Source organism: Vigna unguiculata, chromosome 10, assembly GCF_037176805.1.
Source record: "Vigna unguiculata cultivar grain cowpea cultivar isolate G323 ecotype 2 chromosome 10, ASM3717680v1, whole genome shotgun sequence".
In the NCBI taxonomy this organism is placed as follows: Eukaryota; Viridiplantae; Streptophyta; class Magnoliopsida; order Fabales; family Fabaceae; genus Vigna; species Vigna unguiculata.
In genome coordinates this window covers 27011746-27039143 of record NC_140801.1, presented here as the reverse complement: position 1 = coordinate 27039143, position 27398 = coordinate 27011746, and positions in this window count along the sequence as shown.

Below are 27398 nucleotides of genomic sequence, written 5' to 3'. Positions count from 1 at the left end.
TCCACCAATCTTTGACTTACAACATTGTTGTCGCTTTCGTGAACGAATGCAACTAAACATGGATGGCCTTCGATTAAACACCCTATTTCGCTACTACCTTTTCCATAATCATTTTCTTTACTTCCTTTTCTTTTTCTTCAATTGCCCTTCCTTCTGCAGTTTATATTTCTTCTTTTTCTATTTTCTCCTTCAACGTATGTTGATCCTTCTTGGCTTGTCTTGGTCTCATAAATTTCAACTTCATTTCATGTCCCTCATGCCTCAAATAAAGGGAACGTTCATCAAGATTGAGTGTTTTAAAATTAAGCCATGCCCATCTCAAAACAACATGACAAGAGTTCTTGGGAGTAATATCACATAATACTTCTTTCACACATTGTCCTCTACTGAATTTTATACTTGCTTGATTCGGATGAAAGCTTGTTGGTAACTTGAGTTTCTCCACCAACCTTTGGCTTACAACATTGTTGTCGCTTTCGTAAACGAATGCAACTAAACATAGGTGGCCTTCGATTAAACACCTTGTTTCTCTGCTACCTTTTCCATAATTATTTTCTTTACTTCCTTTTCTTTTTCTTCAATTTCCCTTCCTTCTGCAGTTTATATTTCTTCTTTTTCTATTCTTTCTTTTTCTATTTTCTCCTTCAACGTATGTTGATCATTCTTGGCTTGTCTTGGTGTCATAAATTTCAACTTCATTTCATGTCCCTCATGCCTCAAATAAAGGGAACGTTCATCAACATTGAGTGTTTTAAAATTAAGCCATGCCCATCTCAAAACAAGATGACAAGAGTTCTTGGGAGCAATGTCACATAATACTTCTTTCACACATCGACCTATACTGAATTTGATCCTCGCTTGATTCGGTTGAAAGCTTGTTGGTAACTGGAGTTTCTCCACTAATCTTTGACTTACAACATTGTGGTCGCTTTCATCAACGAATGCAACTAAACATGGATGGCCTTCGATTAAACACCCTATTTCGCTACTACCTTTTCCATAATCATCTTCTTTACTTCCTTTTCTTTTTCTTCAATTTCCCTTCCTTCTGCAGTTTATATTTCTTCTTTTTCTATTTTCTCCTTCAACGTATGTTGATCCTTCTTGGCTTGTCTTCGTCTCATAAATTTCAACTTCATTTCATGTCCCTCATGCCTCAAATAAAGGGAACGTTCATCAAGATTGAGTGTTTTAAAATTATGCCATGGCCTTCTCAAAACAAGATGACAAGAGTTCATGGGAGCAATATCACATAATACTTCTTTCACACATTGTCCTGTACTGAATTTGATCCTCGCTTGATGCGAATGAAAGCTTGTTGGTAACTGGAGTTTCCATCAATTTTTGGCTTACAACATTGTTGTTGTTTTCGTAAACGAATGCAACTAAACATGGGTGGCCTTCGATTAAACACCTTGTTTCTCTACTACCTTTTCCATAATCATTTTCTTTACTTCTTTTTCTTTTTCTTCAATTTCCCTTCCTTTTACAGTTTATATTTCTTCTTTTTCTATTCTTTCTTTTTCTATTTTCTCCTTCAACGTATGTTGATCCTTCTTGGGTTGTCTTGGTGTCATAAATTTCAACTTCATTTCATGTCCCTCATGCCTCCAATAAAGGGAACGTTCATCAAGATTGAGTGTTTTAAAATTAAGCCATGACCTTCTCAAAACAGGATGACAAGAGTTATTGGGAGCAATATCACATAATACTTCTTTCACACATTGTCCTGTACTGAATTTGATCCTTGCTTGATTCGGATGAAAGCTTGTTGGTAACTGGAGTTTCTCCATCAATCTTTAGCTTACAACATTGTTGTTGCTTTCGTAAACGAATGCAACTAAACATGGGTTGCCTTCGATTAAACACCCTATTTCTCTACTACCTTTTCCATAATCATTTTCTTTAATTCCTTTTCTTTTTCTTTAATTTCCCTTCCTTCTGCAGTTTATATTTCTTCTTTTTCTATTTTCTCCTTGAACGTATGTTGATCCTTCTTGGCTTGTCTTGGTGTCATAAATTTCAACTTCATTTCATGTCCCTCATGCCTCCAATAAAGGGAACGTTCATCAAGATTGAGTGTTTTAAAATTAAGCCATGCCCATCTCAAAACAACATGACAAGAGTTCTTGGGAGTAATATCACATAAGACTTCTTTCACACATTGTCCTCTACTGAATTTTATACTTGCTTGATTCGGATGAAAGCTTGTTGGTAACTTGAGCTTCTCCACCAACCTTTGGCTTACAACATTGTTGTCGCTTTCGTAAACGAATGCATCTAAACATAGGTGGCCTTCGATTAAACACCTTGTTTCTCTACTACCTTTTCCATAATCATTTTCTTTACTTCCTTTTCTTTTTCTTCAATTTCCCTTCCTTCTGCAGTTTATATTTCTTCTTTTTCTATTCTTTCTTTTTCTATTTTCTCCTTCAACGTATGTTGATCATTCTTGGCTTGTCTTGGTGTCATAAATTTCAACTTCATTTCATGTCCCTCATGCCTCAAATAAAGGGAACGTTCATCAACATTGAGTGTTTTAAAATTAAGCCATGCCCATCTCAAAACAAGATGACAAGAGTTCTTGGGAGCAATGTCACATAATACTTCTTTCACACATCGACCTATACTGAATTTGATCCTCGCTTGATTCGGTTGAAAGCTTGTTGGTAACTGGAGTTTCTCCACTAATCTTTGACTTACAACATTGTGGTCGCTTTCGTCAACGAATGCAACTAAACATGGATGGCCTTCGATTAAACACCCTATTTCGCTACTACCTTTTCCATAATCATCTTCTTTACTTCCTTTTCTTTTTCTTCAATTTCCCTTTCTTCTGCAGTTTATATTTCTTCTTTTTCTATTTTCTCCTTCAACGTATGTTGATCCTTCTTGGCTTGTCTTCGTCTCATAAATTTCAACTTCATTTCATGTCCCTCATGCCTCAAATAAAGGGAACGTTCATCAAGATTGAGTGTTTTAAAATTATGCCATGGCCTTCTCAAAACAAGATGACAAGAGTTCATGGGAGCAATATCACATAATACTTCTTTCACACATTGTCATGTACTGAATTTGATCCTCGCTTGATGCGAATGAAAGCTTGTTGGTAACTGGAGTTTCCATCAATTTTTGGCTTACAACATTGTTGTTGTTTTCGTAAACGAATGCAACTAAACATGGGTGGCCTTCGATTAAACACCTTGTTTCTCTACTACCTTTTCCATAATAATTTTCTTTACTTCTTTTTCTTTTTCTTCAATTTCCCTTCCTTTTACAGTTTATATTTCTTCTTTTTCTATTCTTTCTTTTTCTACTTTCTCCTTCAACGTATGTTGATCCTTCTTGGCTTGTCTTGGTGTCATAAATTTTAACTTCATTTCATGTCCCTCATGCCTCAAATAAAGGGAACGTTCATCAAGATTGAGTGTTTTAAAATTAAGCCATGCCCATCTCAAAACAAGATGACAAGAGTTCATGGGAGCAATATCACATAATACTTCCTTCACACATTGTCCTATTCTGAATTTGATCCTTGCTTGATTCGAATGAAAGCTTGTTGGTAACTGGAGTTTCTCTATCAATCTTTGGCTTACAACATTGTTGTTGCTTTCGTAAACGAAGGCAACTAAACATGGGTTGCCTTCGATTAAACACCCTATTTCTCTACTACCTTTTCCATAATCATTTTCTTTACTTCCTTTTTTTTTTTCGTCAATTTCCCTTCCTTCTGCAGTTTATATTTCTTCTTTTTCTATTTTCTCCTTCAACGTATGTTGATCCTTCTTGGCTTGTCTTGGTCTCATAAATTTCAACTTCATTTCATGTCCCTCATGCCTCAAATAAAGGGAACGTTCATCAACATTGAGTGTTTTAAAATTAAGCAATGCCTATCTCAAAAAAAGATGACAAGAGTTCTTGGGAGCAATATCACATAATACTTCTTTCACACATTGTCCTATACTGAATTTGATCCTTGCTTGATTCGGATGAAAGCTTGTTGGTAACTGGAGTTTCTCCATCAATCTTTGACTTACAACATTGTTGTCGCTTTCGTAAACGAATGCAACTAAACATGGATGGCCTTCGATTAAACACCCTATTTCTCTACTACCTTTTCCATAATCATTTTCTTTACTTCCTTTTCTTTTTCTTCAATTTCCTTTCCTTCTACAGTTTACATTTCTTCTTTTTCTATTTTCTCCTTCAACGTATGTTGATCCTTCTTGGCTTGTCTTGGTGTCATAAATTTCAACTTCATTTCATGTCCCTCACGCCTCCTATAAAGGGAACGTTCATCAAGATTGAGTTTTTTAAAATTAAGCCATGCCCATCTCAACACAAGATGACAAGAGTTCTTGGGAGCAATATCACATAATACTTCTTTCACACATTGTCCTATACTGAATTTGATCCTTGCTTGATTCGGATGAAAGCTTGTTGGTAGCTGGAGTTTCTCCATCAATCTTTGACTTACAACATTGTTGTCGCTTTCGTAAACGAATGCAACTAAACATGGATGGCCTTCGATTAAACACCCTATTTCTCTACTACCTTTTCCATAATCATTTTCTTTACTTTCTTTTCTTTTTCTTCAATTTCCCTTCCTTCTACAGTTTACATTTCTTCTTTTTCTATTCTTTCTTTTTCTATTTTCTCCTTCAACGTATGTTGATCATTCTTGGCTTGTCTTGGTGTCATAAATTTCAACTTCATTTCATGTCCCTCATGCCTCAAATAAAGGGAACGTTCATCAACATTGAGTGTTTTAAAATTAAGCCATGCCCATCTCAAAACAAGATGACAAGAGTTCCTGGGAGCAATGTCACATAATACTTCTTTCACACATTGACCTATACTGAATTTGATTCTCGCTTGATTCGGATGAAAGCTTGTTGGTAACTGGAGTTTCTCCACCAATCTTTGACTTACAACATTGTTGTCGCTTTCGTGAACGAATGCAACTAAACATGGATGGCCTTCGATTAAACACCCTATTTCGCTACTACCTTTTCCATAATCATTTTCTTTACTTCCTTTTCTTTTTCTTCAATTGCCCTTCCTTCTGCAGTTTATATTTCTTCTTTTTCTATTTTCTCCTTCAACGTATGTTGATCCTTCTTGGCTTGTCTTGGTCTCATAAATTTCAACTTCATTTCATGTCCCTCATGCCTCAAATAAAGGGAACGTTCATCAAGATTGAGTGTTTTAAAATTAAGCCATGCCCATCTCAAAACAACATGACAAGAGTTCTTGGGAGTAATATCACATAATACTTCTTTCACACATTGTCCTCTACTGAATTTTATACTTGCTTGATTCGGATGAAAGCTTGTTGGTAACTTGAGTTTCTCCACCAACCTTTGGCTTACAACATTGTTGTCGCTTTCGTAAACGAATGCAACTAAACATAGGTGGCCTTCGATTAAACACCTTGTTTCTCTGCTACCTTTTCCATAATCATTTTCTTTACTTCCTTTTCTTTTTCTTCAATTTCCCTTCCTTCTGCAGTTTATATTTCTTCTTTTTCTATTCTTTCTTTTTCTATTTTCTCCTTCAACGTATGTTGATCATTCTTGGCTTGTCTTGGTGTCATAAATTTCAACTTCATTTCATGTCCCTCATGCCTCAAATAAAGGGAACGTTCATCAACATTGAGTGTTTTAAAATTAAGCCATGCCCATCTCAAAACAAGATGACAAGAGTTCATGGGAGCAATATCACATAATACTTCTTTCACACATTGTCATGTACTGAATTTGATCCTCGCTTGATGCGAATGAAAGCTTGTTGGTAACTGGAGTTTCCATCAATTTTTGGCTTACAACATTGTTGTTGTTTTCGTAAACGAATGCAACTAAACATGGGTGGCCTTCGATTAAACACCTTGTTTCTCTACTACCTTTTCCATAATCATTTTCTTTACTTCTTTTTCTTTTTCTTCAATTTCCCTTCCTTTTACAGTTTATATTTCTTCTTTTTCTATTCTTTCTTTTTCTACTTTCTCCTTCAACGTATGTTGATCCTTCTTGGCTTGTCTTGGTGTCATAAATTTTAACTTCATTTCATGTCCCTCATGCCTCAAATAAAGGGAACGTTCATCAAGATTGAGTGTTTTAAAATTAAGCCATGCCCATCTCAAAACAAGATGACAAGAGTTCATGGGAGCAATATCACATAATACTTCCTTCACACATTGTCCTATTCTGAATTTGATCCTTGCGTGATTCGAATGAAAGCTTGTTGGTAACTGGAGTTTCTCTATCAATCTTTGGCTTACAACATTGTTGTTGCTTTCGTAAACGAAGGCAACTAAACATGGGTTGCCTTCGATTAAACACCCTATTTCTCTACTACCTTTTCCATAATCATTTTCTTTACTTCCTTTTTTTTTTTCGTCAATTTCCCTTCCTTCTGCAGTTTATATTTCTTCTTTTTCTATTTTCTCCTTCAACGTATGTTGATCCATCTTGGCTTGTCTTGGTCTCATAAATTTCAACTTCATTTCATGTCCCTCATGCCTCAAATAAAGGGAACGTTCATCAACATTGAGTGTTTTAAAATTAAGCAATGCCTATCTCAAAAAAAGATGACAAGAGTTCTTGGGAGCAATATCACATAATACTTCTTTCACACATTGTCCTATACTGAATTTGATCCTTGCTTGATTCGGATGAAAGCTTGTTGGTAACTGGAGTTTCTCCATCAATCTTTGACTTACAACATTGTTGTCGCTTTCGTAAACGAATGCAACTAAACATGGATGGCCTTCGATTAAACACCCTATTTCTCTACTACCTTTTCCATAATCATTTTCTTTACTTCCTTTTCTTTTTCTTCAATTTCCTTTCCTTCTACAGTTTACATTTCTTCTTTTTCTATTTTCTCCTTCAACGTATGTTGATCCTTCTTGGCTTGTCTTGGTGTCATAAATTTCAACTTCATTTCATGTCCCTCACGCCTCCAATAAAGGGAACGTTCATCAAGATTGAGTTTTTTAAAATTAAGCCATGCCCATCTCAACACAAGATGACAAGAGTTCTTGGGAGCAATATCACATAATACTTCTTTCACACATTGTCCTATACTGAATTTGATCCTTGCTTGATTCGGATGAAAGCTTGTTGGTAGCTGGAGTTTCTCCATCAATCTTTGACTTACAACATTGTTGTCGCTTTCGTAAACGAATGCAACTAAACATGGATGGCCTTCGATTAAACACCCTATTTCTCTACTACCTTTTCCATAATCATTTTCTTTACTTTCTTTTCTTTTTCTTCAATTTCCCTTCCTTCTACAGTTTACATTTCTTCTTTTTCTATTCTTTCTTTTTCTATTTTCTCCTTCAACGTATGTTGATCATTCTTGGCTTGTCTTGGTGTCATAAATTTCAACTTCATTTCATGTCCCTCATGCCTCAAATAAAGGGAACGTTCATCAACATTGAGTGTTTTAAAATTAAGCCATGCCCATCTCAAAACAAGATGACAAGAGTTCCTGGGAGCAATGTCACATAATACTTCTTTCACACATTGACCTATACTGAATTTGATTCTCGCTTGATTCGGATGAAAGCTTGTTGGTAACTGGAGTTTCTCCACCAATCTTTGACTTACAACATTGTTGTCGCTTTCGTGAACGAATGCAACTAAACATGGATGGCCTTCGATTAAACACCCTATTTCGCTACTACCTTTTCCATAATCATTTTCTTTACTTCCTTTTCTTTTTCTTCAATTGCCCTTCCTTCTGCAGTTTATATTTCTTCTTTTTCTATTTTCTCCTTCAACGTATGTTGATCCTTCTTGGCTTGTCTTGGTCTCATAAATTTCAACTTCATTTCATGTCCCTCATGCCTCAAATAAAGGGAACGTTCATCAAGATTGAGTGTTTTAAAATTAAGCCATGCCCATCTCAAAACAACATGACAAGAGTTCTTGGGAGTAATATCACATAATACTTCTTTCACACATTGTCCTCTACTGAATTTTATACTTGCTTGATTCGGATGAAAGCTTGTTGGTAACTTGAGTTTCTCCACCAACCTTTGGCTTACAACATTGTTGTCGCTTTCGTAAACGAATGCAACTAAACATAGGTGGCCTTCGATTAAACACCTTGTTTCTCTGCTACCTTTTCCATAATCATTTTCTTTACTTCCTTTTCTTTTTCTTCAATTTCCCTTCCTTCTGCAGTTTATATTTCTTCTTTTTCTATTCTTTCTTTTTCTATTTTCTCCTTCAACGTATGTTGATCATTCTTGGCTTGTCTTGGTGTCATAAATTTCAACTTCATTTCATGTCCCTCATGCCTCAAATAAAGGGAACGTTCATCAACATTGAGTGTTTTAAAATTAAGCCATGCCCATCTCAAAACAAGATGACAAGAGTTCTTGGGAGCAATGTCACATAATACTTCTTTCACACATCGACCTATACTGAATTTGATCCTCGCTTGATTCGGTTGAAAGCTTGTTGGTAACTGGAGTTTCTCCACTAATCTTTGACTTACAACATTGTGGTCGCTTTCATCAACGAATGCAACTAAACATGGATGGCCTTCGATTAAACACCCTATTTCGCTACTACCTTTTCCATAATCATCTTCTTTACTTCCTTTTCTTTTTCTTCAATTTCCCTTCCTTCTGCAGTTTATATTTCTTCTTTTTCTATTTTCTCCTTCAACGTATGTTGATCCTTCTTGGCTTGTCTTCGTCTCATAAATTTCAACTTCATTTCATGTCCCTCATGCCTCAAATAAAGGGAACGTTCATCAAGATTGAGTGTTTTAAAATTATGCCATGGCCTTCTCAAAACAAGATGACAAGAGTTCATGGGAGCAATATCACATAATACTTCTTTCACACGTTGTCCTGTACTGAATTTGATCCTCGCTTGATGCGAATGAAAGCTTGTTGGTAACTGGAGTTTCCATCAATTTTTGGCTTACAACATTGTTGTTGTTTTCGTAAACGAATGCAACTAAACATGGGTGGCCTTCGATTAAACACCTTGTTTCTCTACTACCTTTTCCATAATCATTTTCTTTACTTCTTTTTCTTTTTCTTCAATTTCCCTTCCTTTTACAGTTTATATTTCTTCTTTTTCTATTCTTTCTTTTTCTATTTTCTCCTTCAACGTATGTTGATCCTTCTTGGGTTGTCTTGGTGTCATAAATTTCAACTTCATTTCATGTCCCTCATGCCTCCAATAAAGGGAACGTTCATCAAGATTGAGTGTTTTAAAATTAAGCCATGACCTTCTCACAACAGGATGACAAGAGTTATTGGGAGCAATATCACATAATACTTCTTTCACACATTGTCCTGTACTAAATTTGATCCTTGCTTGATTCGGATGAAAGCTTGTTGGTAACTGGAGTTTCTCCATCAATCTTTAGCTTACAACATTGTTGTTGCTTTCGTAAACGAATGCAACTAAACATGGGTTGCCTTCGATTAAACACCCTATTTCTCTACTACCTTTTCCATAATCATTTTCTTTAATTCCTTTTCTTTTTCTTTAATTTCCCTTCCTTCTGCAGTTTATATTTCTTCTTTTTCTATTTTCTCCTTGAACGTATGTTGATCCTTCTTGGCTTGTCTTGGTGTCATAAATTTCAACTTCATTTCATGTCCCTCATGCCTCCAATAAAGGGAACGTTCATCAAGATTGAGTGTTTTAAAATTATGCCATGACCTTCTCAAAACAGGATGACAAGAGTTCATGGGAGCAATATCACATAATACTTCTTTCACACATTGTCCTGTACTGAATTTGATCCTCGCTTGATTCGAATGAAAGCTTATTGGTAACTGGAGTTTCTCCATCAATCTTTGGCTTACAACATTGTTGTGGCTTTCGTAAACGAATGCAACTAAACATGGGTTGCCTTCGATTAAACACCTTGTTTCTCTACTACCTTTTCTTCTTTTTCTTCATCTTCTTTACTTCCTTTTCTTTTTCTTCAATTTCCCTTCCTTCTGCAGTTTATATTTCTTCTTTTTCTATTTTCTCCTTCAACGTATGTTGATCCTTCTTGGCTTGTCTTGGTCTCATAAATTTCAACTTCATTTCATGTCCCTCATGCCTCAAATAAAGGGAACGTTCATCAAGATTGAGTGTTTTAAAATTAAGCCATGCCCATCTCAAAACAACATGACAAGAGTTCTTGGGAGTAATATCACATAATACTTCTTTCACACATTGTCCTCTACTGAATTTTATACTTGCTTGATTCGGATGAAAGCTTGTTGGTAACTTGAGTTTCTCCACCAACCTTTGGCTTACAACATTGTTGTCGCTTTCGTAAACGAATGCAACTAAACATAGGTGGCCGTCGATTAAACACCTTGTTTCTCTACTACCTTTTCCATAATCATTTTCTTTACTTCCTTTTCTTTTTCTTCAATTTCCCTTCCTTCTGCAGTTTATATTTCTTCTTTTTCTATTCTTTCTTTTTCTATTTTCTCCTTCAACGTATGTTGATCATTCTTGGCTTGTCTTGGTGTCATAAATTTCAACTTCATTTCATGTCCCTCATGCCTCAAATAAAGGGAACGTTCATCAACATTGAGTGTTTTAAAATTAAGCCATGCCCATCTCAAAACAAGATGACAAGAGTTCTTGGGAGCAATGTCACATAATACTTCTTTCACACATTGTCCGATACTGAATTTGATCCTCGCTTGATTCAGATGAAAGATTGTTGGTAACTGGAGTTTCTCCACCAATCTTTGACTTACAACATTGTTGTCGCTTTCGTGAACGAATGCAACTAAACATGGATGGCCTTCGATTAAACACCCTATTTCACTACTACCTTTTCCATAATCATTTTCTTTACTTCCTTTTCTTTTTCTTCAATTGCCCTTCCTTCTGCAGTTTATATTTCTTCTTTTTCTATTTTCTCCTTCAACGTATGTTGATCCTTCTTGGCTTGTCTTGGTCTCATAAATTTCAACTTCATTTCATGTCCCTCATGCCTCAAATAAAGGGAACGTTCATCAAGATTGAGTGTTTTAAAATTAAGCCATGCCCATCTCAAAACAACATGACAAGAGTTCTTGGGAGTAATATCACATAATACTTCTTTCACACATTGTCCTCTACTGAATTTGATCCTTGCTTGATTCGGATGAAAGCTTGTTGGTAACTGGAGTTTCTCCATCAATCTTTGACTTACAACATTGTTGTCGCTTTCGTAAACGAATGCAACTAAACATGGATGGCCTTCGATTAAACACCCTATTTCTCTACTACCTTTTCCATAATCATTTTCTTTACTTTCTTTTCTTTTTCTTCAATTTCCCTTCCTTCTACAGTTTACATTTCTTCTTTTTCTATTCTTTCTTTTTCTATTTTCTCCTTCAACGTATGTTGATCATTCTTGGCTTGTCTTGGTGTCATAAATTTCAACTTCATTTCATGTCCCTCATGCCTCAAATAAAGGGAACGTTCCTCAACATTGAGTGTTTTAAAATTAAGCCATGCCCATCTCAAAACAAGATGACAAGAGTTCTTGGGAGCAATGTCACATAATACTTCTTTCACACATTGACCTATACTGAATTTGATCCTCGCTTGATTCGGATGAAAGCTTGTTGGTAACTGGAGTTTCTCCACCAATCTTTGACTTACAACATTGTTGTCGCTTTCGTGAACGAATGCAACTAAACATGGATGGCCTTCGATTAAACACCCTATTTCGCTACTACCTTTTCCATAATCATTTTCTTTACTTCCTTTTCTTTTTCTTCAATTGCCCTTCCTTCTGCAGTTTATATTTCTTCTTTTTCTATTTTCTCCTTCAACGTATGTTGATCCTTCTTGGCTTGTCTTGGTCTCATAAATTTCAACTTCATTTCATGTCCCTCATGCCTCAAATAAAGGGAACGTTCATCAAGATTGAGTGTTTTAAAATTAAGCCATGCCCATCTCAAAACAACATGACAAGAGTTCTTGGGAGTAATATCACATAATACTTCTTTCACACATTGTCCTCTACTGAATTTTGTACTTGCTTGATTCGGATGAAAGCTTGTTGGTAACTTGAGCTTCTCCACCAACCTTTGGCTTACAACATTGTTGTCGCTTTCGTAAACGAATGCAACTAAACATAGGTGGCCTTCGATTAAACACCTTGTTTCTCTACTACCTTTTCCATAATCATTTTCTTTACTTCCTTTTCTTTTTCTTCAATTTCCCTTCCTTCTGCAGTTTATATTTCTTCTTTTTCTATTCTTTCTTTTTCTATTTTCTCCTTCAACGTATGTTGATCATTCTTGGCTTGTCTTGGTGTCATAAATTTCAACTTCATTTCATGTCCCTCATGCCTCAAATAAAGGGAACGTTCATCAACATTGAGTGTTTTAAAATTAAGCCATGCCCATCTCAAAACAAGATGACAAGAGTTCTTGGGAGCAATGTCACATAATACTTCTTTCACACATCGACCTATACTGAATTTGATCCTCGCTTGATTCGGTTGAAAGCTTGTTGGTAACTGGAGTTTCTCCACTAATCTTTGACTTACAACATTGTTGTTGCTTTCGTAAACGAATGCAACTAAACATGGGTTGCCTTCGATTAAACACCCTATTTCTCTACTACCTTTTCCATAATCATTTTCTTTAATTCCTTTTCTTTTTCTTTAATTTCCCTTCCTTCTGCAGTTTATATTTCTTCTTTTTCTATTTTCTCCTTGAACGTATGTTGATCCTTCTTGGCTTGTCTTGGTGTCATAAATTTCAACTTCATTTCATGTCCCTCATGCCTCCAATAAAGGGAACGTTCATCAAGATTGAGTGTTTTAAAATTATGCCATGACCTTCTCAAAACAGGATGACAAGAGTTCATGGGAGCAATATCACATAATACTTCTTTCACACATTGTCCTGTACTGAATTTGATCCTCGCTTGATTCGAATGAAAGCTTATTGGTAACTGGAGTTTCTCCATCAATCTTTGGCTTACAACATTGTTGTGGCTTTCGTAAACGAATGCAACTAAACATGGGTTGCCTTCGATTAAACACCTTGTTTCTCTACTACCTTTTCTTCTTTTTCTTCATCTTCTTTACTTCCTTTTCTTTTTCTTCAATTTCCCTTCCTTCTGCAGTTTATATTTCTTCTTTTTCTATTTTCTCCTTCAACGTATGTTGATCCTTCTTGGCTTGTCTTGGTCTCATAAATTTCAACTTCATTTCATGTCCCTCATGCCTCAAATAAAGGGAACGTTCATCAAGATTGAGTGTTTTAAAATTAAGCCATGCCCATCTCAAAACAACATGACAAGAGTTCTTGGGAGTAATATCACATAATACTTCTTTCACACATTGTCCTCTACTGAATTTTATACTTGCTTGATTCGGATGAAAGCTTGTTGGTAACTTGAGTTTCTCCACCAACCTTTGGCTTACAACATTGTTGTCGCTTTCGTAAACGAATGCAACTAAACATAGGTGGCCGTCGATTAAACACCTTGTTTCTCTACTACCTTTTCCATAATCATTTTCTTTACTTCCTTTTCTTTTTCTTCAATTTCCCTTCCTTCTGCAGTTTATATTTCTTCTTTTTCTATTCTTTCTTTTTCTATTTTCTCCTTCAACGTATGTTGATCATTCTTGGCTTGTCTTGGTGTCATAAATTTCAACTTCATTTCATGTCCCTCATGCCTCAAATAAAGGGAACGTTCATCAACATTGAGTGTTTTAAAATTAAGCCATGCCCATCTCAAAACAAGATGACAAGAGTTCTTGGGAGCAATGTCACATAATACTTCTTTCACACATTGTCCGATACTGAATTTGATCCTCGCTTGATTCAGATGAAAGATTGTTGGTAACTGGAGTTTCTCCACCAATCTTTGACTTACAACATTGTTGTCGCTTTCGTGAACGAATGCAACTAAACATGGATGGCCTTCGATTAAACACCCTATTTCACTACTACCTTTTCCATAATCATTTTCTTTACTTCCTTTTCTTTTTCTTCAATTGCCCTTCCTTCTGCAGTTTATATTTCTTCTTTTTCTATTTTCTCCTTCAACGTATGTTGATCCTTCTTGGCTTGTCTTGGTCTCATAAATTTCAACTTCATTTCATGTCCCTCATGCCTCAAATAAAGGGAACGTTCATCAAGATTGAGTGTTTTAAAATTAAGCCATGCCCATCTCAAAACAACATGACAAGAGTTCTTGGGAGTAATATCACATAATACTTCTTTCACACATTGTCCTCTACTGAATTTGATCCTTGCTTGATTCGGATGAAAGCTTGTTGGTAACTGGAGTTTCTCCATCAATCTTTGACTTACAACATTGTTGTCGCTTTCGTAAACGAATGCAACTAAACATGGATGGCCTTCGATTAAACACCCTATTTCTCTACTACCTTTTCCATAATCATTTTCTTTACTTTCTTTTCTTTTTCTTCAATTTCCCTTCCTTCTACAGTTTACATTTCTTCTTTTTCTATTCTTTCTTTTTCTATTTTCTCCTTCAACGTATGTTGATCATTCTTGGCTTGTCTTGGTGTCATAAATTTCAACTTCATTTCATGTCCCTCATGCCTCAAATAAAGGGAACGTTCCTCAACATTGAGTGTTTTAAAATTAAGCCATGCCCATCTCAAAACAAGATGACAAGAGTTCTTGGGAGCAATGTCACATAATACTTCTTTCACACATTGACCTATACTGAATTTGATCCTCCCTTGATTCGGATGAAAGCTTGTTGGTAACTGGAGTTTCTCCACCAATCTTTGACTTACAACATTGTTGTCGCTTTCGTGAACGAATGCAACTAAACATGGATGGCCTTCGATTAAACACCCTATTTCGCTACTACCTTTTCCATAATCATTTTCTTTACTTCCTTTTCTTTTTCTTCAATTGCCCTTCCTTCTGCAGTTTATATTTCTTCTTTTTCTATTTTCTCCTTCAACGTATGTTGATCCTTCTTGGCTTGTCTTGGTCTCATAAATTTCAACTTCATTTCATGTCCCTCATGCCTCAAATAAAGGGAACGTTCATCAAGATTGAGTGTTTTAAAATTAAGCCATGCCCATCTCAAAACAACATGACAAGAGTTCTTGGGAGTAATATCACATAATACTTCTTTCACACATTGTCCTCTACTGAATTTTGTACTTGCTTGATTCGGATGAAAGCTTGTTGGTAACTTGAGCTTCTCCACCAACCTTTGGCTTACAACATTGTTGTCGCTTTCGTAAACGAATGCAACTAAACATAGGTGGCCTTCGATTAAACACCTTGTTTCTCTACTACCTTTTCCATAATCATTTTCTTTACTTCCTTTTCTTTTTCTTCAATTTCCCTTCCTTCTGCAGTTTATATTTCTTCTTTTTCTATTCTTTCTTTTTCTATTTTCTCCTTCAACGTATGTTGATCATTCTTGGCTTGTCTTGGTGTCATAAATTTCAACTTCATTTCATGTCCCTCATGCCTCAAATAAAGGGAACGTTCATCAACATTGAGTGTTTTAAAATTAAGCCATGCCCATCTCAAAACAAGATGACAAGAGTTCTTGGGAGCAATGTCACATAATACTTCTTTCACACATCGACCTATACTGAATTTGATCCTCGCTTGATTCGGTTGAAAGCTTGTTGGTAACTGGAGTTTCTCCACTAATCTTTGACTTACAACATTGTGGTCGCTTTCGTCAACGAATGCAACTAAACATGGATGGCCTTCGATTAAACACCCTATTTCGCTACTACCTTTTCCATAATCATCTTCTTTACTTCCTTTTCTTTTTCTTCAATTTCCCTTCCTTCTGCAGTTTATATTTCTTCTTTTTCTATTTTCTCCTTCAACGTATGTTGATCCTTCTTGGCTTGTCTTCGTCTCATAAATTTCAACTTCATTTCATGTCCCTCATGCCTCAAATAAAGGGAACGTTCATCAAGATTGAGTGTTTTAAAATTATGCCATGGCCTTCTCAAAACAAGATGACAAGAGTTCATGGGAGCAATATCACATAATACTTCTTTCACACATTGTCCTGTACTGAATTTGATCCTCGCTTGATGCGAATGAAAGCTTGTTGGTAACTGGAGTTTCCATCAATTTTTGGCTTACAACATTGTTGTTGTTTTCGTAAACGAATGCAACTAAACATGGGTGGCCTTCGATTAAACACCTTGTTTCTCTACTACCTTTTCCATAATCATTTTCTTTACTTCTTTTTCTTTTTCTTCAATTTCCCTTCCTTTTACAGTTTATATTTCTTCTTTTTCTATTCTTTCTTTTTCTATTTTCTCCTTCAACGTATGTTGATCCTTCTTGGGTTGTCTTGGTGTCATAAATTTCAACTTCATTTCATGTCCCTCATGCCTCCAATAAAGGGAACGTTCATCAAGATTGAGTGTTTTAAAATTAAGCCATGACCTTCTCAAAACAGGATGACAAGAGTTCTTGGGAGCAATATCACATAATACTTCTTTCACACATTGTCCTGTACTGAATTTGATCCTTGCTTGATTCGGATGAAAGCTTGTTGGTAACTGGAGTTTCTCCATCAATCTTTGGCTTACAACATTGTTGTTGCTTTCGTAAACGAATGCAACTAAACATGGGTTGCCTTCGATTAAACACCCTATTTCTCTACTACCTTTTCCATAATCATTTTCTTTAATTCCTTTTCTTTTTCTTTAATTTCCCTTCCTTCTGCAGTTTATATTTCTTCTTTTTCTATTTTCTCCTTGAACGTATGTTGATCCTTCTTGGCTTGTCTTGGTGTCATAAATTTCAACTTCATTTCATGTCCCTCATGCCTCCAATAAAGGGAACGTTCATCAAGATTGAGTGTTTTAAAATTATGCCATGACCTTCTCAAAACAGGATGACAAGAGTTCATGGGAGCAATATCACATAATACTTCTTTCACACATTGTCCTGTACTGAATTTGATCCTCGCTTGATTCGAATGAAAGCTTATTGGTAACTGGAGTTTCTCCATCAATCTTTAGCTTACAACATTGTTGTGGCTTTCGTAAACGAATGCAACTAAACATGGGTTGCCTTCGATTAAACACCTTGTTTCTCTACTACCTTTTCTTCTTTTTCTTCATCTTCTTTACTTCCTTTTCTTTTTCTTCAATTTCCCTTCCTTCTGCAGTTTATATTTCTTCTTTTTCTATTTTCTCCTTCAACGTATGTTGATCCTTCTTGGCTTGTCTTGGTCTCATAAATTTCAACTTCATTTCATGTCCCTCATGCCTCAAATAAAGGGAACGTTCATCAAGATTGAGTGTTTTAAAATTAAGCCATGCCCATCTCAAAACAACATGACAAGAGTTCTTGGGAGTAATATCACATAATACTTCTTTCACACATTGTCCTCTACTGAATTTTATACTTGCTTGATTCGGATGAAAGCTTGTTGGTAACTTGAGTTTCTCCACCAACCTTTGGCTTACAACATTGTTGTCGCTTTCGTAAACGAATGCAACTAAACATAGGTGGCCGTCGATTAAACACCTTGTTTCTCTACTACCTTTTCCATAATCATTTTCTTTACTTCCTTTTCTTTTTCTTCAATTTCCCTTCCTTCTGCACTTTATATTTCTTCTTTTTCTATTCTTTCTTTTTCTATTTTCTCCTTCAACGTATGTTGATCATTCTTGGCTTGTCTTGGTGTCATAAATTTCAACTTCATTTCATGTCCCTCATGCCTCAAATAAAGGGAACGTTCATCAACATTGAGTGTTTTAAAATTAAGCCATGCCCATCTCAAAACAAGATGACAAGAGTTCTTGGGAGCAATGTCACATAATACTTCTTTCACACATTGTCCGATACTGAATTTGATCCTCGCTTGATTCAGATGAAAGATTGTTGGTAACTGGAGTTTCTCCACCAATCTTTGACTTACAACATTGTTGTCGCTTTCGTGAACGAATGCAACTAAACATGGATGGCCTTCGATTAAACACCCTATTTCGCTACTACCTTTTCCATAATCATTTTCTTTACTTCCTTTTCTTTTTCTTCAATTGCCCTTCCTTCTGCAGTTTATATTTCTTCTTTTTCTATTTTCTCCTTCAACGTATGTTGATCCTTCTTGGCTTGTCTTGGTCTCATAAATTTCAACTTCATTTCATGTCCCTCATGCCTCAAATAAAGGGAACGTTCATCAAGATTGAGTGTTTTAAAATAAAGCCATGCCCATCTCAAAACAACATGACAAGAGTTCTTGGGAGTAATATCACATAATACTTCTTTCACACATTGTCCTCTACTGAATTTTATACTTGCTTGATTCGGATGAAAGCTTGTTGGTAACTTGAGTTTCTCCACCAACCTTTGGCTTACAACATTGTTGTCGCTTTCGTAAACGAATGCAACTAAACATAGGTGGCCGTCGATTAAACACCTTGTTTCTCTACTACCTTTTCCATAATCATTTTCTTTACTTCCTTTTCTTTTTCTTCAATTTCCCTTCCTTCTACAGTTTATATTTCTTCTTTTTCTATTCTTTCTTTTTCTATTTTCTCCTTCAACGTATGTTGATCATTCTTGGCTTGTCTTGGTGTCATAAATTTCAACTTCATTTCATGTCCCTCATGCCTCAAATAAAGGGAACGTTCATCAAGATTAGGTGTTTTAAAATTAAGCCATGACCTTCTCAAAACAGGATGACAAGAGTTCTTGGGAGCAATGTCACATAATACTTCTTTCACACATTGTCCTGTACTGAATTTGATCCTTGCTTGATTCGGATGAAAGCTTGTTGGTAACTGGAGTTTCTCCACCAATCTTTGACTTACAACATTGTTGTCGCTTTCGTCAACGAATGCAACTAAACATGGGTTGCCTTCGATTAAACACCCTATTTCTCTACTACCTTTTCCATAATCATTTTCTTTACTTCCTTTTCTTTTTCTTCAATTTCCCTTCCTTCTGCAGTTTATATTTCTTCTTTTTCTATTTTCTCCTTCAACGTATGTTGATCCTTCTTGGCTTGTCTTCGTCTCATAAATTTCAACTTCATTTCATGTCCCTCATGCCTCAAATAAAGGGAACGTTCATCAAGATTGAGTGTTTTAAAATTATGCCATGCCCTTCTCAAAACAAGATGACAAGAGTTCATGGGAGTAATATCACATAATACTTCTTTCACACATTGTCCTGTACCGAATTTGATCCTCGCTTGATTCGAATGAAAGCTTGTTGGTAACTGGAGTTTCCATCAATTTTTGGCTTACAACATTGTTGTTGCTTTCGTAAACGAATGCAACTAAACATGGGTGGCCTTCGATTAAACACGTTGTTTCTCTACTACCTTTTCCATAATCATTTTCTTTACTTCTTTTTCTTTTTCTTCAATTTCGCTTCCTTTTACAGTTTATATTTCTTCTTTTTCTATTCTTTCTTTTTCTATTTTCTCCTTCAACGTATGTTGATCCTTCTTGGCTTGTCTTGGTGTCATAAATTTCAACTTCATTTCATGTCCCTCATGCCTCAAATAAAGGGAACGTTCATCAAGATTGAGTGTTTTAAAATTAAGCCATGCCCATCTCAAAACAAGATGACAAGAGTTCTTGGGAGCAATATCACATAATACTTCTTTCACACATTGTCCGATACTGAATTTGATCCTCGCTTGATTCAGATGAAAGCTTGTTGGTAACTGGAGTTTCTCCACCAATCTTTGACTTACAACATTGTTGTCGCTTTCGTGAACGAATGCAACTAAACATGGATGGCCTTCGATTAAACACCCTATTTCGCTACTACCTTTTCCATAATCATTTTCTTTACTTCCTTTTCTTTTTCTTCAATTGCCCTTCCTTCTGCAGTTTATATTTCTTCTTTTTCTATTTTCTCCTTCAACGTATGTTGATCCTTCTTGGCTTGTCTTGGTCTCATAAATTTCAACTTCATTTCATGTCCCTCATGCCTCAAATAAAGGGAACGTTCATCAAGATTGAGTGTTTTAAAATTAAGCCATGCCCATCTCAAAACAACATGACAAGAGTTCTTGGGAGTAATATCACATAATACTTCTTTCACACATTGTCCTCTACTGAATTTTATACTTGCTTGATTCGGATGAAAGCTTGTTGGTAACTTGAGTTTCTCCACCAACCTTTGGCTTACAACATTGTTGTTGCTTTCGTAAACGAATGCAACTAAACATAGGTGGCCTTCGATTAAACACCTTGTTTCTCTACTACCTTTTCCATAATCATTTTCTTTACTTCCTTTTCATTTTCTTCAATTTCCCTTCCTTCTACAGTTTATATTTCTTCTTTTTCTATTCTTTCTTTTTCTATTTTCTCCTTCAACGTATGTTGATCATTCTTGGCTTGTCTTGGTGTCATAAATTTCAACTTCATTTCATGTCCCTCATGCCTCAAATAAAGGGAACGTTCATCAAGATTGAGTGTTTTAAAATTAAGCCATGACCTTCTCAAAACATGATGACAAGAGTTCTTGGGAGCAATGTCACATAATACTTCTTTCACACATTGTCCTGTACTGAATTTGATCCTTGCTTGATTCGGATGAAAGCTTGTTGGTAACTGGAGTTTCTCCACCAATCTTTGACTTACAACATTGTTGTCGCTTTCGTCAACTAATGCAACTAAACATGGGTTGCCTTCGATTAAACACCCTATTTCTCTACTACCTTTTCCATAATCATTTTCTTTACTTCCTTTTCTTTTTCTTCAATTTCCCTTCCTTCTACAGTTTATATTTCTTCTTTTTCTATTTTCTCCTTGAACGTATGTTGATCCTTCTTGGCTTGTCTTGGTGTCATAAATTTCAACTTCATTTCATGTCCCTCATGCCTCCAATAAAGGGAACGTTCATCAAGATTGACTGTTTTAAAATTAAGCCATGACCTTTTCAAAACACGATGACAAGAGTTCGTGGGAGCAATATCACATAATACTTCTTTCACACATTGTCCTATACTGAATTTGATCCTCGCTTGATTCGGATGAAAGCTTGTTGGTAACTGGAGTTTCTCCACCAATCTTTGACTTACAACATTGTTGTCGCTTTCGTCAACGAATGCAACTAAACATGGATGGCCTTCGATTAAACAACCTATTTCGCTACTACCTTTTCCATAATCATCTTCTTTACTTCCTTTTCTTTTTCTTCAATTTCCCTTCCTTCTGTAGTTTATATTTCTTCTTTTTCTATTTTCTCCTTCAACGTATGTTGATCCTTCTTGGCTTGTCTTCGTCTCATAAATTTCAACTTCATTTCATGTCCCTCATGCCTCAAATAAAGGGAACGTTCATCAAGATTGAGTGTTTTAAAATTATGCCATGCCCTTCTCAAAACAAGATGACAAGAGTTCATGGGAGTAATATCACATAATACTTCTTTCACACATTGTCCTGTACTGAATTTGATCCTCGCTTGATTCGAATGAAAGCTTGTTGGTAACTGGAGTTTCCATCAATTTTTGGCTTACAACATTGTTGTTGGTTTCGTAAACGAATGCAACTAAACATGGGTGGCCTTCGATTAAACACGTTGTTTCTCTACTACCTTTTCCATAATCATTTTCTTTACTTCTTTTTCTTTTTCTTCAATTTCGCTTCCTTTTACAGTTTATATTTCTTCTTTTTCTATTCTTTCTTTTTCTATTTTCTCCTTCAACGTATGTTGATCCTTCCTGGCTTGTCTTGGTGTCATAAATTTCAACTTCATTTCATGTCCCTCATGCCTCAAATAAAGGGAACGTTCATCAAGATTGAGTGTTTTAAAATTAAGCCATGCCCATCTCAAAACAAGATGACAAGAGTTCTTGGGAGAAATGTCACATAATACTTCTTTCACACATTGACCTATACTGAATTTGATCCTCGCTTGATTCGGATGAAAGCTTGTTGGTAACTGGAGTTTCTCCACCAATCTTTGACTTACAACATTGTTGTCGCTTTCGTCAACGAATGCAACTAAATATGGATGGCCTTCGATTAAACACCCTATTTCGCTACTACCTTTTCCATAATCATCTTCTTTACTTCCTTTTCTTTTTCTTCAATTTCCCTTCCTTCTGCAGTTTATATTTCTTCTTTTTCTATTTTCTCCTTCAACGTATGTTGATCCTTCTTGGCTTGTCTTGGTGTCATAAATTTCAACTTCATTTCATGTCCCTCATGCCTCAAATAAAGGGAACGTTCATCAAGATTGAGTGTTTTAAAATTATGCCATGCCCTTCTCAAAACAAGATGACAAGAGTTCATGGGAGTAATATCACATAATACTTCTTTCACACATTGTCCTGTACCGAATTTGATCCTCGCTTGATTCGAATGAAAGCTTGTTGGTAACTGGAGTTTCCATCAATTTTTGGCTTACAACATTGTTGTTGCTTTCGTAAACGAATGCAACTAAACATGGGTGGCCTTCGATTAAACACGTTGTTTCTCTACTACCTTTTCCATAATCATTTTCTTTACTTCTTTTTCTTTTTCTTCAATTTCGCCTCCTTTTACAGTTTATATTTCTTCTTTTTCTATTCTTTCTTTTTCTATTTTCTCCTTCAACGTATGTTGACCCTTCCTGGGTTGTCTTGGTGTCATAAATTTCAACTTCATTTCATGTCCCTCATGCCTCAAATAAAGGGAACGTTCATCAAGATTGAGTGTTTTAAAATTAAGCCATGCCCATCTCAAAACAAGATGACAAGAGTTCTTGGGAGCAATATCACATAATACTTCTTTCACACATTGTCCGATACTGAATTTGATCCTTGCTTGATTCAGATGAAAGCTTGTTGGTAACTGGAGTTTCTCCACCAATCTTTGACTTACAACATTGTTGTCGCTGTCGTGAACGAATGCAACTAAACATGGATGGCCTTCGATTAAACACCCTATTTCGCTACTACCTTTTCAATAATCATTTTCTTTACTTCCTTTTCTTTTTCTTCAATTGCCCTTCCTTCTGCAGTTTATATTTCTTCTTTTTCTATTTTCTCCTTCAACGTATGTTGATCCTTCTTGGCTTGTCTTGGTCTCATAAATTTCAACTTCATTTCATGTCCCTCATGCCTCAAATAAAGGGAACGTTCATCAAGATTGAGTGTTTTAAAATTAAGCCATGCCCATCTCAAAACAACATGACAAGAGTTCTTGGGAGTAATATCACATAATACTTCTTTCACACATTGTCCTCTACTGAATTTTATACTTGCTTGATTCGGATGAAAGCTTGTTGGTAACTTGAGTTTCTCCACCAACCTTTGGCTTACAACATTGTTGTCGCTTTCGTAAACGAATGCAACTAAACATAGGTGGCCTTCGATTAAACACCTTGTTTCTCTACTACCTTTTCCATAATCATTTTCTTTACTTCCTTTTCTTTTTCTTCAATTTCCCTTCCTTCTACAGTTTATATTTCTTCTTTTTCTATTCTTTCTTTTTCTATTTTCTCCTTCAACGTATGTTGATCATTCTTGGCTTGTCTTGGTGTCATAAATTTCAACTTCATTTCATGTCCCTCATGCCTCAAATAAAGGGAACGTTCATCAACATTGAGTGTTTTAAAATTAAGCCATGCCCATCTCAAAACAAGATGACAAGAGTTCTTGGGAGCAATGTCACATAATACTTCTTTCACACATTGACCTATACTGAATTTGATCCTCGCTTGATTCGGATGAAAGCTTGTTGGTAACTGGAGTTTCTCCACCAATCTTTGACTTACAACATTGTTATCGCTTTCGTCAACGAATGCAACTAAATATGGATGGCCTTCGATTAAACACCCTATTTCGCTACTACCTTTTCCATAATCATCTTCTTTACTTCCTTTTCTTTTTCTTGAATTTCCCTTCCTTCTGCAGTTTATATTTCTTCTTTTTCTATTTTCTCCTTCAACGTATGTTGATCCTTCTTGGCTTGTCTTGGTGTCATAAATTTCAACTTCATTTCATGTCCCTCATGCCTCAAATAAAGGGAACGTTCATCAAGATTGAGTGTTTTAAAATTATGCCATGCCCTTCTCAAAACAAGATGACAAGAGTTCATGGGAGTAATATCACATAATACTTCTTTCACACATTGTCCTGTACCGAATTTGATCCTCGCTTGATTCGAATGAAAGCTTGTTGGTAACTGGAGTTTCCATCAATTTTTGGCTTACAACATTGTTGTTGCTTTCGTAAACGAATGCAACTAAACATCGGTGGCCTTCGATTAAACACGTTGTTTCTCTACTACCTTTTCCATAATCATTTTCTTTACTTCTTTTTCTTTTTCTTCAATTTCGCTTCCTTTTACAGTTTATATTTCTTCTTTTTCTATTCTTTCTTTTTCTATTTTCTCCTTCAACGTATGTTGATCCTTCCTGGCTTGTCTTGGTGTCATAAATTTCAACTTCATTTCATGTCCCTCATGCCTCAAATAAAGGGAACGTTCATCAAGATTGAGTGTTTTAAAATTAAGCCATCCCATCTCAAAACAAGATGACAAGAGTTCTTGGGAGCAATATCACATAATACTTCTTTCACACATTGTCCGATACTGAATTTGATCCTCGCTTGATTCAGATGAAAGCTTGTTGGTAACTGGAGTTTCTCCACCAATCTTTGACTTACAACATTGTTGTCGCTTTCGTGAACGAATGCAACTAAACATGGATGGCCTTCGATTAAACACCCTATTTCGCTACTACCTTTTCCATAATCATTTTCTTTACTTCCTTTTCTTTTTCTTCAATTGCCCTTCCTTCTGCAGTTTATATTTCTTCTTTTTCTATTTGCTCCTTCAACGTATGTTGATCCTTCTTGGCTTGTCTTGGTCTCATAAATTTCAACTTCATTTCATGTCCCTCATGCCTCAAATAAAGGGAACGTTCATCAAGATTGAGTGTTTTAAAATTAAGCCATGCCCATCTCAAAACAACATGACAAGAGTTCTTGGGAGTAATATCACATAATACTTCTTTCACATATTGTCCTCTACTGAATTTTATACTTGCTTGATTCGGATGAAAGCTTGTTGGTAACTTGAGTTTCTCCACCAACCTTTGGCTTACAACATTGTTGTTGCTTTCGTAAACGAATGCAACTAAACATAGGTGGCCTTCGATTAAACACCTTGTTTCTCTACTACCTTTTCCATAATCATTTTCTTTACTTCCTTTTCTTTTTCTTCAATTTCCCTTCCTTCTACAGTTTATATTTCTTCTTTTTCTATTCTTTCTTTTTCTATTTTCTCCTTCAACGTATGTTGATCATTCTTGGCTTGTCTTGGTGTCATAAATTTCAACTTCATTTCATGTCCCTCATGCCTCAAATAAAGGGAACGTTCATCAAGATTGAGTGTTTTAAAATTAAGCCATGACCTTTTCAAAACAAGATGACAAGAGTTCGTGGGAGCAATATCACATAATACTTCTTTCACACATTGTCCTATACTGAATTTGATCCTCGCTTGATTCGGATGAAAGCTTGTTGGTAACTGGAGTTTCTCCACCAATCTTTGACTTACAACATTGTTGTCGCTTTCGTCAACGAATGCAACTAAACAAGGATGGCCTTCGATTAAACAACCTATTTCGCTACTACCTTTTCCATAATAATCTTCTTTACTTCCTTTTCTTTTTCTTCAATTTCCCTTCCTTCTGCAGTTTATATTTCTTCTTTTTCTATTTTCTCCTTCAACGTATGTTGATCCTTCTTGGCTTGTCTTCGTCTCATAAATTTCAACTTCATTTCATGTCCCTCATGCCTCAAATAAAGGGAACGTTCATCAAGATTGAGTGTTTTAAAATTATGCCATGCCCTTCTCAAAACAAGATGACAAGAGTTCATGGGAGTAATATCACATAATACTTCTTTCACACATTGTCCTGTACCGAATTTGATCCTCGCTTGATTCGAATGAAAGCTTGTTGGTAACTGGAGTTTCCATCAATTTTTGGCTTACAACATTGTTGTTGCTTTCGTAAACAATTGCAACTAAACATGGGTGGCCTTCGATTAAACACGTTGTTTCTCTACTACCTTTTCCATAATCATTTTCTTTACTTCTTTTTCTTTTTCTTCAATTTCGCTTCCTTTTACAATTTATATTTCTTCTTTTTCTATTCTTTCTTTTTCTATTTTCTCCTTCAACGTATGTTGATCCTTCCTGGCTTGTCTTGGTGTCATAAATTTAAACTTCATTTCATGTCCCTCATGCCTCAAATAAAGGGAACGTTAATCAAGATTGAGTGTTTTAAAATTAAGCCATGCCCATCTCAAAACAAGATGACAAGAGTTCTTGGGAGCAATATCACATAATACTTCTTTCACACATTGTCCGATACTGAATTTGATCCTCGCTTGATTCAGATAAAAGCTTGTTGGTAACTGGAGTTTCTCCACCAATCTTTGACTTACAACATTGTTGTCGCTTTCGTGAACGAATGCAACTAAACATGGATGGCCTTCGATTAAACACCCTATTTCGCTACTACCTTTTCCATAATCATTTTCTTTACTTCCTTTTCTTTTTCTTCAATTGCCCTTCCTTCTGCAGTTTATATTTCTTCTTTTTCTATTTTCTCCTTCAACGTATGTTGATCCTTCTTGGCTTGTCTTGGTCTCATAAATTTTAACTTCATTTCATGTCCCTCATGCCTCAAATAAAGGGAACGTTCATCAAGATTGAGTGTTTTAAAATTAAGCCATGCCCATCTCAAAACAACATGACAAGAGTTCTTGGGAGTAATATCACATAATACTTCTTTCACACATTGTCCTCTACTGAATTTTATACTTGCTTGATTCGGATGAAAGCTTGTTGGTAACTTGAGTTTCTCCACCAACCTTTGGCTTACAACATTGTTGTCGCTTTCGTAAACGAATGCAACTAAACATAGGTGGCCTTCGATTAAACACCTTGTTTCTCTACTACCTTTTCCATAATCATTTTCTTTACTTCCTTTTCTTTTTCTTCAATTTCCCTTCCTTCTACAGTTTATATTTCTTCTTTTTCTATTCTTTCTTTTTCTATTTTCTCCTTCAACGTATGTTGATCCTTCCTGGGTTGTCTTGGTGTCATAAATTTCAACTTCATTTCATGTCCCTCATGCCTCAAATAAAGGGAACGTTCATCAAGATTGAGTGTTTTAAAATTAAGCCATGCCCATCTCAAAACAAGATGACAAGAGTTCTTGGGAGCAATATCACATAATACTTCTTTCACACATTGTCCGATACTGAATTTGATCCTCGCTTGATTCAGATGAAAGCTTGTTGGTAACTAGAGTTTCTCCACCAATCTTTGACTTACATCATTGTTGTCGCTTTCGTGAACGAATGCAACTAAACATGGATGGCCTTCGATTAAACACCCTATTTCGCTACTACCTTTTCCATAATCATTTTCTTTACTTCCTTTTCTTTTTCTTCAAT